This window comes from Drosophila elegans, unplaced genomic scaffold (assembly GCF_018152505.1).
Source record: "Drosophila elegans isolate 14027-0461.03 unplaced genomic scaffold, ASM1815250v1 contig_476, whole genome shotgun sequence".
In the NCBI taxonomy this organism is placed as follows: domain Eukaryota; kingdom Metazoa; phylum Arthropoda; class Insecta; order Diptera; family Drosophilidae; genus Drosophila; species Drosophila elegans.
This window is the reverse complement of record NW_024545863.1, coordinates 13,788,033-13,799,975: the sequence shown is the minus strand read 5'-3', so window position 1 is coordinate 13,799,975 and position 11,943 is coordinate 13,788,033.

The window sequence follows — 11,943 nt, the reverse complement described above, 5'->3', positions numbered from 1 at the left end:
ACTTACCCCATTTTGGTCGGGGTTGTTTTTCCCGCTCGAACGCCATGGATGGAACAAGAACAAATCGAGGAAAAATCCACCCGGTTTTTGTGGTGCCTGCGATTACGATGTTCTAATGCCATTTTCGGTTCTCCACCTCCAATGTTTTTTTTTTTGCCAGCAGTATTCGGCATTCATCCATATGGCAGCTGGTCAGGAGCAGGACCAAGTCGAAACTGGACTAACCTTATCGGCTGAGTGCCTGGCCCGTTTTAGTTCTGGTTATGGATCTCAAAATTCTTTTCTGCACAGAAAGAAATATTGTTTTGGAGTGGATTCCATAAGTTAACATTCCATACTCCTTATTAGATATTTTTGTCATATTAGATCGAACTAAAATATGACTTAAATATAAAAAAAAATAAGAAAAAGCTTTTGATATTTTCTGTTCATTATAACAGATTTTTAGTTCCGTTTCAAAGGATAAAAATCTAAAATCAGTCTTTATGACAAAAAATGTACTTCTGTGTGTGGCAGCTTCAATTCTTTTTTCCTTTTTTTACTGCTGATGTCATAAATTGCTTAGCTTTTTCCGTCTTTTGAATCTTTACTGTACCACACACCCAGATAAATATGTATAATTCCTCTGCCGATTTTCAGCCTCCGAATTGTGCTGAATTTTCCCATGGGGGCAACAGGAGAGAACTGAAATCTCAGCTTGTGTTACATATATCTGTATCTGTGTGAGCGGGGGCTGTTTTCCAACCGTATTGTATCCGCAAAGTAGTTTCGGATACTTCTTTTCCTCCTCCCAACGGCTACTTATTCTTGCTGCTAAATGTTCGCACTAAGCGATAGCCAAATTGCAGTTGAAATGCTTTTATCGATTAAACAGAATCGTGTTTGGATTGGGAAATAGAGAGTGGGAGGAATGTAGTTAGTGTTTGTCACGCCAAAGTTAAAATGCAGGAAACAGATTTCTGAGACAACGGCAAAGTTCAATGGAACCAACCGGTGTCACACTGGGCACAATTTAGGGAAAACATAATGTTATTAATTTCCACTTAAATACCTTCGATTTTCTCAAGTGTTTAAATGTGAAATCAATTGATATATTTGTCCTCTGACGTCTATCACCAAACATTTTAAATTGTGTCTTTTAATCTTACTTGATGTCTTTCATCGCTCTGATTATATTAAGTTTGCTCCACTGTTTACAGGTTTTTGAAATTAAGTTTTAGTAACAACTGAATTGTTTTCTCGCTTTGAATGGCCGTTTAATTAGTTTAATGAATTTGTGAGTGCATTTTCGTGAAAACCCTCTGTGCAATTTTGGTTTGTTTTTCGTTTTTTTAGCGCTCTGCCTCTCGGCCATTTGTAATAATTAGACTAAATGGCTGGCAGTAGAAAAAAGAGGCGTGGGTGGTGACGAGGTGAGGGAAATTTTTTAATTAGCAGGCAGGGCCGCCAACATGGTTGCTGTGGTGCGTTCTGTTGCGTTCTGCGGTGTTTTGTGGTGTTGCTGCAACACGTGTACAGTGCGGCACACGGATGTATGAACACTCACTCACTGTTACGGGTTTAATCCCCATGGACCGGGTTCAGTCTGGTTTTTGGTTCCCAAACAGCGAAAACTACTTTGCCCCAAGGTGTTGGTTGGTGGCCCGATGTCAGCTGCGCATTAGCCAAAAGTCCCAGCCTACAACACTGAAAGAAAACTCTACTGAGACTTTTATGTTCTTTATTATCGAAAGAATTAAACAATTTAAATTCAGTAGATTTTGTTGAGCTATGAAACAAATCATTTGCCATTTATTTCCTTTTTTTTTGCTTTTTCATATCTTAGGATTTTATAAAAAAAGAGTTTAAGAAAATAAATATGAAATGTAACATATAAAATATTATTAATATGAATTAATAATACTTCTTTTTTAAATAATTGCATTATTTAAAAACTATTTTCATCGGAAAAAACTCGCACTTTCCGTCCAATATTAGTATCAATTTTTTCTTAGTGAAGGAAAAAAACCACCTCCCCCTGCCACGCCCCCCAAATGGGCGTGTTCGTGGCGGAAACGGCGACATTTGCTTGGCAGCTCGTCATGTTGCCAACTAATTTCATGAAAGTTGACACAGAGCCACATGTGAAATCAGGCTGGTGGTGCTGGTTTTCGGTTGAGTAGGTGGTTGCCTTAGCTAACAATGCCCAATGGAATTGTTTGGCTTCTTTTTTCTCTTTTTGTGGCGTTGACTAAATTAACATTGACATGGCTGCTTGTTGTTGCTGCTGCCACATGTGCCTCATTTTCTGAACGGGGGGAGAACGGAGTTTGGCTGAAAGCAAATAAAATATTCACACATTTTCCATTTCATATTTTGAGTGGTCGCGTTGAAGTTTGCGGCCAGCGCTAAATGAAAATGAATTTCACATTTCCATTTCCACTTTTCCCTGGGTTATATTTTGTGGCGCCATGTAATTATCATATCATGGCGAGTCCGAGGACGAGTTGCAAGTCTCCCGAGGGCCATGAGTGGGGTAAATGCTCCAAAAGGGATTAACGCTGGATGAGCATTAAGTTTTATGGGTAGAAAATTACTATCAACTTTTCTGTGTTGTGTGGTTAGGTTTTCGGTTGACTTTTTGCGGGAAAGAGCCGTTTACAAGGCCGATTTAATGTCAGTTTAGCTTTTGTTATATTAAGTAAAAATTTAATTGTAGATAAACTCATTTGTAATTTAATACAGTTTATTAAATGATTTACAAATAACAATAATTTCCCCATTTCTTAGGGCTTTCACATGATATTTTCACTTTTGTGGGTCAGTGCGAGCACCACGAAAAAGAAAATCAATTAAAAACTCGTTTGCCAATTAAGAGTGAGCAAGCAAAAAGAATTGCTCACATATGTGGACACACACGAGTATGTATATAAATGTGTGCCAGAGCGATCCATCTATATAATTTGCTCAACTTTCGTTTGCTGTAGCATTTTGTCGCATTTTGTGTGAAAATCTTCTTCCTCCTCATTTTTCCTGCCCGCTGATTTCTCAGTCAAGTTCACTTAAACAATTTGTTGTTGCTCGGATCGGTTTTCTTGCTTTATTGTTGCTATGTGCAACTGCTGCTGTTGCTGTTGCTCCTGCAGCTGCATTGTTGTTGCTGCTGCTCCCAAGGCATTTCACGCTCGTTGGCAGTCGGCGCCGCTGGCAAAACTAAAGTTGAGGCAGTGAGAAAAGTGCTGGCTCGTCGGCTATAGAATACCTATTCGAAGATTATTTTTTGTAGCCCAACTGCTAAGATACAATTTAAAAATATATAAAACATTAATATTAAAATATAATGATTGGCCTTTTAACATTTAAGAGTAAAAAGTACGATACTCCATCGCAATATTAAAAAAAAAAAATTATAATATATCATTCTGAGCTGATTGAAAACTATTAATACCTTCCAATATTTTCCGCAGAAAAAACATTTTCCAAAAGCTTAAATAACAAAAGATCTCTTTAAGTAAAAATCATTCTAAAGGCTTTTCAAATATTTCACATTTAATAAATTGATTGAGATTTGGCTTGTAAATAACATATTGAATATAAAGCAGTACAACTTTTTAAAGAGATAGTTCATAGAATTTGCCATCACTGTGGCTGTGGATAAAAAGAAGAGCCAACGAGCCGTTGCCAGACATCCCAAAAAGAAATGGAGCGGTCGAGGGCGGGAAATGGGGATGGGGGTTTTTGGATGGGAATGGGCAGACAAAAGCCAAGTCAACTCAAGGCAAGCAGAAGCTATGCTGCAGAAGGTGGCGGCTACTGGGGCGGTCGCGTTTTCCATTTCGTTGAAGTGGAAAATATTTTGTAAATATTTTCGTGTGCTCCTGGTTTTTGTTTTGCTGCGTTGTTTTTTCTTTGATTTCGTTTTGTCTGTTGTGGCTCGTCCTCCGCAGTTGTTATTTTTGTAAAGCTGCGAGTTTATTTTTCCGCCCGCCCGCCGCCAACAGCGGCCCCTCTTGTTCTGTTTTGTATTTTTACAAATATTTTGTGTAATCTTTAAAGCAGACAATGATGACAGGCAGCGACGATGGCGGCATTTTGTGTCACATCCTGAAGACTTCCATGGGCGTATGGAGCGGGGTGGGCAGGCGCGGTGGGAGTGGCAGTGGGCGGTTGGTAATGCCAAAGTATTTAAGCACGTGCACGCACAGTGGAACAAAATCCGGCAGCAGGATTCAGATGGTGATTACAGAACAAACCCTGGAGCAACATCATCGTTGTCACCAAACGAAAGTCCTTTCATTTAAAAGCCGTGGGCACCAAATAAACGTACTGAATATATTCAAGTATTTTGGGATTAACAAAAAAAATCAAACATTTTTGGTTATGTGGGAAATTTGAAATTTAGAACAATTTTAAAACATTTCTCAAATAAAAACATTTTAAAAGGCTTATCTAAATGAAATGTAAGAAATATACACTGTCTAAATTTTGTTAGCTTCAGTAAGCCCATACTAACATTAAAAATTGACGGTCAAATGATTTAGTTTAAGTTTTCCAAGCTTCTCATTAATGTTAAGGATGTGATTTTCAAACGCAGGATTTATTAAATAAGTTAAGACTTTCTCTGCAAATACTTAATAATTTCCAGGCAATTTTAAAAGTTTTCTTATTACGAACCACCAGAATTCGACCTTGATTGCGATTACCCACCGTATCTAGTATCCAGTACCCAGTACACTCCACTGCGGTATCTCTTTTGCTGAAATGGACTCATATTTCGCGACAGGCTGTTAGTCAGCAATTCAGTTGGTTCCCGGGTCCCGAAGTCACTGAGCCTGTCATGACATTCGCCACGAGTTGGGGGGTGATACATCTTATACATATAGATTTTTTCCAGCCTTTTGTTTTAGCATTTTTGCAATGTTGCCTGCTTTGCCTGCTTTGACTGCTTTGGCTGCTTTGGCTGTCGGGGGTTTTCTCGTCGCCGGCTTCTGTTGCGGAAAATAGAACAAAAGTTTTTGTCGCTGTCAGAAAAGTGTCAGGCGGCAAAGTTGAATGCTGTCCCAAGGAGGAGGGGAGCGGGCGAAGGGGATTGGGTCAGAGGGGAAAAAGGCGGCAGGGGAAAAACTCTCAACGATTTGAATAAGTAAATAAAGTATGAAACGGGAGCACATGGCAGCAGATGAAGATGACACTGCTAATGCGACGCCAGATATTCGAAAGGAGGTTAAGACCGCAACGAATAGATATCAGAAAGAATTTATTTGGATTCGAAAGTATATCAAAAATTGGAAATAATATTTTAGAAAATAGTAATAAAAAAAAAAGATTTGAGGAAATCATTTCAGTTTCTTTTAGATTGCAAACAAATGATGTCTAGAATTTAAATATCTTTTGAAGAGACCAATTTAATGGATTGCCGATTGGTTTGGTTGCATAAATCTCAATCAAATTAGTTTTACGTTTGTTAGATTGCTGGATAATTGATTAATTAAAGCTTTTCGGCCTCAATTAGGGAGGGACAATTACGTGTTGACTTTGTGACACTTCCACGCAATTGATCGAAGGGAAGTCCCTCAGTTTCGTCGCTCCCATTTTTACTAGAAAACCAAGTCCAGATAATCTTTGACACTAACAGGCAATTAGGCAAATTACAGGGAACGCTGCGACTTAGACTGGTCCAAAACCCGAGCACGTAGGCCAGGTTAATTGCTCTATTTTCTTTGCTGTGCTCAAGGTAGGGAGTTTGGAAATTCTGTGATTTTTATGGCGGTTACCTGACCAGTGCCTTCTGCTTGTGTTGCATCATCTGCGCCAATCCTTACGCAACAATTGCAACTTTCACCTTTGACACCCGCTGACTTTCGTGAACCCAAAATCAGCAGGGTCTCTTCGCAGGACAGGTTCTTGTCGAAGGTTTTCCCTGAAAGTATGCGAGGGAAAATCTGGGAGAGAAATCGGTATTTTGCGCCTTGTTAACTGACAGTTGTCGTAACCTTTTCAACTCTTTCTATCCCCTTGTCTCTAATCCAACTAATTTCACTTTCCGCACTAAAACATTATTTATTTTCGTGGCGCAACCAATTTCGCTTCTTTTTTTTTGTTCGGCCCGTGGTCATAAAATGAAATTTAATTACCTTCCACTTAAATGTTTCTACGCGTGGTTGATTGCGATACCGCAGCAACATAAAAAAACCTTTGCAAATTGTTGACAACATTGCTGTGCTGGTTTTCTGTGTTTTTCCTTACACAGTACTTTTTGCTGGGGTCAGCCGCTCTGGAACTGAAACTGGTCAGGAAATTATAATTTTCACACGCAACCCGGTCCGAAGGCCAGGCACTTAACAATTCAATTGTGCCACAATATATTTCAAAGCCAACTGCACTTAACGAGGGGCATTGCGGTGACAAACGGAGATAGTGCAGTTGGAGTTGGAGTTGGAGTTGGAGTCTGGGTCTGCGGATTGGGTCCTTGGGATCGCGTGTTTCGGGATCTGCGTGAGGAGTCTGCATCCGAGCATCGAAACATCTGAACCTCTGAACATTGTAGCGTTTCAGAGCCGGGGGCAATGCGCATGCGTGGCCTGCGTTTTACGCATTGCGCGTTGTAATGAAGGCATTTTTGCCATCGCAAACATGAGCCCAATGTGTTGGCCATGTTTCATTTTGCCAATCAATTTCCACCAGCTTTTTTCTCCGCCGTTTGCCTGCCAATCAACGGCAACAGACGAAGTCCAACATGGATGGATGTCAGTGGCCGCGGATCTCCGAGAGCTCCGAGTGGTTCCAAGTGGTTCCAAGTGCCTCGAGTGTGGACAGCAGCAGACAGCGGCGGCTGAGGTCCTGCGGCGTTATCGCGGCAGGAACGGTCCATCGATGGCCGTCCGCAGCGCCCGATTGATCGATGATTCGATATGATCGCAGCAATTTATGTATTTCGTGTGTGCGTGTAGATTGTCAAGTTGTTCCTGCCTTTTCCTGCACAATTGGGACGGAGAGAGAGAGAAAGAGCTGCCACGATCATTAGCAATGCAGTTGCAGTTTTAATTGCATCTCGCATCTGGGATCTGGGATCCAGATCCTCGCCCGATCTCTCCACGGAATTGCGGACAGGGAGTCAACCATTGCAAATGTGTCAATTAGATTTATTATCAGCTCTTGTCATTGTCCATTTCTGTGTGTGTTTACTGTCTCGCCCCCCCGCGTGCTCTTCCCCCTTGCCACCGGTTTCGTATTCCCCCGGGAGTCGCTGACTTGGGGCAGGTGCCTTCACACTGTGCCTCATGTCCATTAGTAAATGCTAAGTATGCGCCAATTAAATATCCAGGAAAATGCCTTATTCTGCCACTTGGCCATGATCATGGCCAAAATTTAAATGCAGCAAAAAAGGGAAAACAAAGGCTGGCAGGAAAAGGAGTCGGGTGAAACTACACTTAGAAATTTATTTTTAAGCTTTAGGAAACTTTTTTTTAACTGTCGAATAGTGAATTTTAAATTTAAACTCGACTCAAAACGTTCACTTTAATAAAGAGAAAAAACCTTATATTCAAAACACAAGATTAATTTTATAATAATACGTCTTGTTTTTTAAATAAACCACAAAAGTAAGAAAATTTGTATTATTGTAGATCTATTAAAATCGATCAAATTGATATTGCTTTTAAAAATTATAGAAAACTATAGTTTTGGACATCTAAGCTAGTTTTGTAATTTTTTTTTTAGTGCAGCATTTTATTTATGAACCGACGGCGAAGACGTGGAGAATCGTCAAAGCCTGACATTTTTATTATTATCTGAGGGAACCGGGAACCCAAATACTCGACCAGCTGTCCCTGCAGCTCGTACCCCTCTCCAGTCCCCTGTCCCCTTTTCCAGACCCCTGCCCCGCCCCTGGTTTCGATGACTAGCCATGCGTTGCCCGCTGCCGCGTTGACAAGCTCAATTTCCAATCGCAATAAAACGCAGCACTCGCAGAAAGATAAATGTGAGAAAAATGCAGGCCGCAGTCCTCGAAACCCCCTCATCGATTGCCGCCGCTGCTGCTTAAGCCCCCGTGCCCCCTTTCTTCCATATCGCCGGTTTCCATTCCTTCCTTTCCTTCCTCGACTTCTTGGTCTTGGCGTCTCTGTCTGGCCGACGTCGCCAAATCGCGTGGGTTTATCCTCCTGCAGGCTGAGCCAGAACCTGACCATGGCCTGTCAGACATGTGAGTCGAAGAAAAGGGGTTTCAGGGATTTAAAAAACACAATTTAGGAATTTTTTGTATTTTAAAACTTGGAAAAATTCTCAAAACACCACCTAAAATCTATCAAGAAATATTTAACTATTTTGCTTAAAACACCCACTTAAATATTTTCAACCTACGCCTCTGAAGCATTTTTGTAGGGTTTTTCAGGCTTTATTCTTGTTGTTGTTTTGCGTTTGCCTCTGTTTTTGGTGCGCCGCTTCAAGTGCCTGAAATTTATAGTGGTAATAAAATTTTATTTGCTCTTTTAGTTGATGGCACAATAAACTCTTCTGGCATTTTTTTTGGCCCCCCCTTAAAGAGCACGTACTTCGGAGTCTTCTTCTTTTCAGGTGATTACTTTGGAATACATTTTATGCCAGACATGGATTGATTACGCTTGATTTCAAGGTCGTTTGTAAAAGCAGATGTTATCTAAGTCGAAAATGTTTGAAATTATTTTAAAAATGCCACAGGATAAATATACAATAATATAAAGTTTATTGCGTATTAGAAATATTGAGTTACATAAATCATCGTCTTAATAATAAGAGCAAATTTATTTACTGCAATGAATAATATATGTATATGAACTTCTGGAGAATCTGGATATAAATTGATGCTATCTTTGATTTATTCAAAACTCTTTTTTAAAAAGCGCTTCTAATTAAATTTCCTCATTCTTCTGAGTTTCTTGTGCGATTCCCCTAATTGGAGCGCATATTCTCGTACACCTTCTTAGCTTTTAAGGCCAATGCCATGCGTCTCGTCTTCCGTCCAACCCCTCCTCTTTCTCGCTCTGCTAAAACTTAGTCAGGCCAATTATTATTTAAATAAAATGCAAAGCAGCAATTCAAGCCGCCGGCAGAGGTCGACCAGCGTCAGATCAGCCGAGCAGAACGCTTCTCCCCACTTGGTTTAATTGAGAAACATCCACCCAGCACCAGCACCTCCACCAACGTTCCACCTGAAGATGAGACGCACTAGCTGGCTATAAGTTTACCGTTGCCGCTTCCTCTTGGACGCCCTTCTTCAAATGATGCCGCCAACAATGGCAACTCAGCCAGCGGAGGCAGTGGCAGTGGCAACAAGAACAGCCAGAACGAGAACATGAACTGACAGCTGACGGGCGACGCCTTCGTCTAACGGCGCAAAATGAACAAAAAAGTTGGTAACGATAAATTGAAAAAGGAAGACGTCAAAATGTACATTTCAGCGATTTTCAAATATTTAAATGCCTGATTTCGTAGCAAAAGTTAGTTTTGGTAATTTTATATTTTTTATAAGATATAAAGCAATTAAGTTGGAAAAGCAACCTAGAATTTTGTTTACATCGCGTCTGAACCTCTAGGAAAAAAAATATTTATATGTGTTATGTACACCTATACTGAAAATAACAGGTCTTCTATATGAAAATTAATACATTAAGTTCTCACATTTTTTAATATTACTGCAGTATTTTATTAGAAAATGTAACTGTAAAAAAAACCGATTCAAATATTTTGGAAGTACTTCCGTAGATCTCTAGTTTTCATCCCTATAAGTAGAGGTATGCGACGGCAGAGCAGTCACAGTTTCACTGGCAGTCGTAAATCAAAATGGCTGAAGCTAAAGTTGATGGCCGAAGAAAGAAGTCATTCATTTCATTGTAGCTCTGTTCCGGACACGTTGGTTAGACAGGGACGGCGCATGCGTGGGAGTGGATAAGCGGGTTGGGAACGTGTTGATGGCTCATTAGCCGAATTCTGGTTAAAATCTCCATCTCCGAGTGAGTGATGGATAACCACGTCCAATGGCCCTCCGTTTCCCCGACGGATCCGCTTTTGGCCCGACTTGGTGTGTGGCTTTAAACTGGTAACGGGACTGCCCACATGGCGTGTCCATGCTGTCGGCGTCTATTTGATTTTAATTTAACAATTATGAAATAAGTCCGCAATTTTTAATGAGGACAATTATTTTTTTAAATTTAAAATAACACTGCAAATTCCATTAAAAATCATTGTTATTTTTTCCTACATTTTTCTGAGAGAGAAAGAGATAGAGAGAGAATGAGAGGGAATGTGTGTGCGTGGCCAAGTGGGCTGGGCTTAAAACTATGGTTGCTGTCTTGGCTTAACCAGAATGCACGAGCAATGCCATTGCACAGTGGGACAGAGGTGCATAAACTTCTTGTAATTTTAAGACACAGTGTCTAAAATAAATTAAAGAATGAACAAGATAAATTTACATGCGAGGATGAAAGCTTTAGAAAGCTTCAAATAAAAGCAAGTATACAAATTTTAAGTGCACCAGGGTTATTGCTTGGTCGATTTGGTTTTGTTTGTTTTGTTTTGTTTTCAAAATATTAACAATTTTACATTAAGAGGCGAGCAAAGACCATGTAGGACTAGTTTGTAATGACAAACAAATAAGATTTTTAGAGTTGAGGTAACTAGATTTGCATCACGATTTGGTCCATTTCGGAAAGAAAGTGTCTAATTATTATTTCCTATGCTAAGCTTTCAGCTAAAAAATATTGCTACAAAAAATATATACTAATTTTAATATAAACTATAAACTAAACTTTTTAATTTAAAAATTATAAAGTAATTAGATGTTACGTATGACAAAAAATCAATCCGAACTACACTTTGTGTGCACTTTGCTGCTGGATGACCACCACTGTTCGAATCGTCAACTTCAGTTTGAAACCTGTCAGTTCGCTGACATTCTGCTAGATGGCGCCTCCTTTCCTCTAATTTTCGTGGCATACTTTCGGGAGTGGTGTTGTCAAATTTGACGATTCTTTGACATTTGACACGTTTCGACGAAAGTTCAAGAAAAAAACATAAGATGGCGTTGTAGTTGGTTTGAAATTACTTGTTGGCCTTAAAATAAAACTTTTCCTTATTTTTATACCCTTGGATAGGGTATTATAATTTCAGTCAGAAGTTTGCAACGCAGTGAAGGAGAAATTTGCGACCCCATAAAGTATATATATTTTCTTTTTTTCTTGTTTGCATATCGATTATTAAATATGTGCAGTCAAAAACTTGAATGAAATCCAAAACATTTTCCTAATTCTCTAGACGTTTGCAATTAAAGTGTGGCAAAATCTGTTATGGCAAATCAAATTTTAGCAATTTCTTCGCTTGAATAAATCACATCAGACGAACATAAATCATACAGTGAGCAGGCATTTCACCCACTCCGCGGCAACCGCAGAAGCGGCAAAAACAGGAAGAACAGACAAAACACACATCAGACATTATTATCATCTCGCTTGTGCTTGAGTGGGTTTCTTTGCCTTTGCCTACCCCAAGGCTCTGGCCCCTCGCTTTTCCACCCACATCCACATCCACACCCACACCCACGCCCACATCCATGTCCACATGTCTGATATAGGCAGAGAGATCGGGGCACAGTCCAGCGATTTGCCAGCATCCGTTTTGGCCCTCGGGCACACAGAGAACAGAACACAGAAAGACAGCACTCAGCACACAGCACACAGACACGAGCGAACGAACGAACGAACGAACGCACGCTTCCTTCCGCCGCTGCCATTGTCCTTTCGCGCCATTTTGCCCATCCCGATGCCCGATGCTCCCGCTCAATCGCCATCATTGGGAAATGTGTAATTGAAAGGGAAGCTTTTGGCTTTGGCAGCGTCGGAGGCAAGAAAATTATTTCGTTAACAAAAGGGAAATGCCTGGAAAGTGGGTGGGAGAGGGGGCAGAGGCAGGAAAAGCGGAGAATGCAGGACG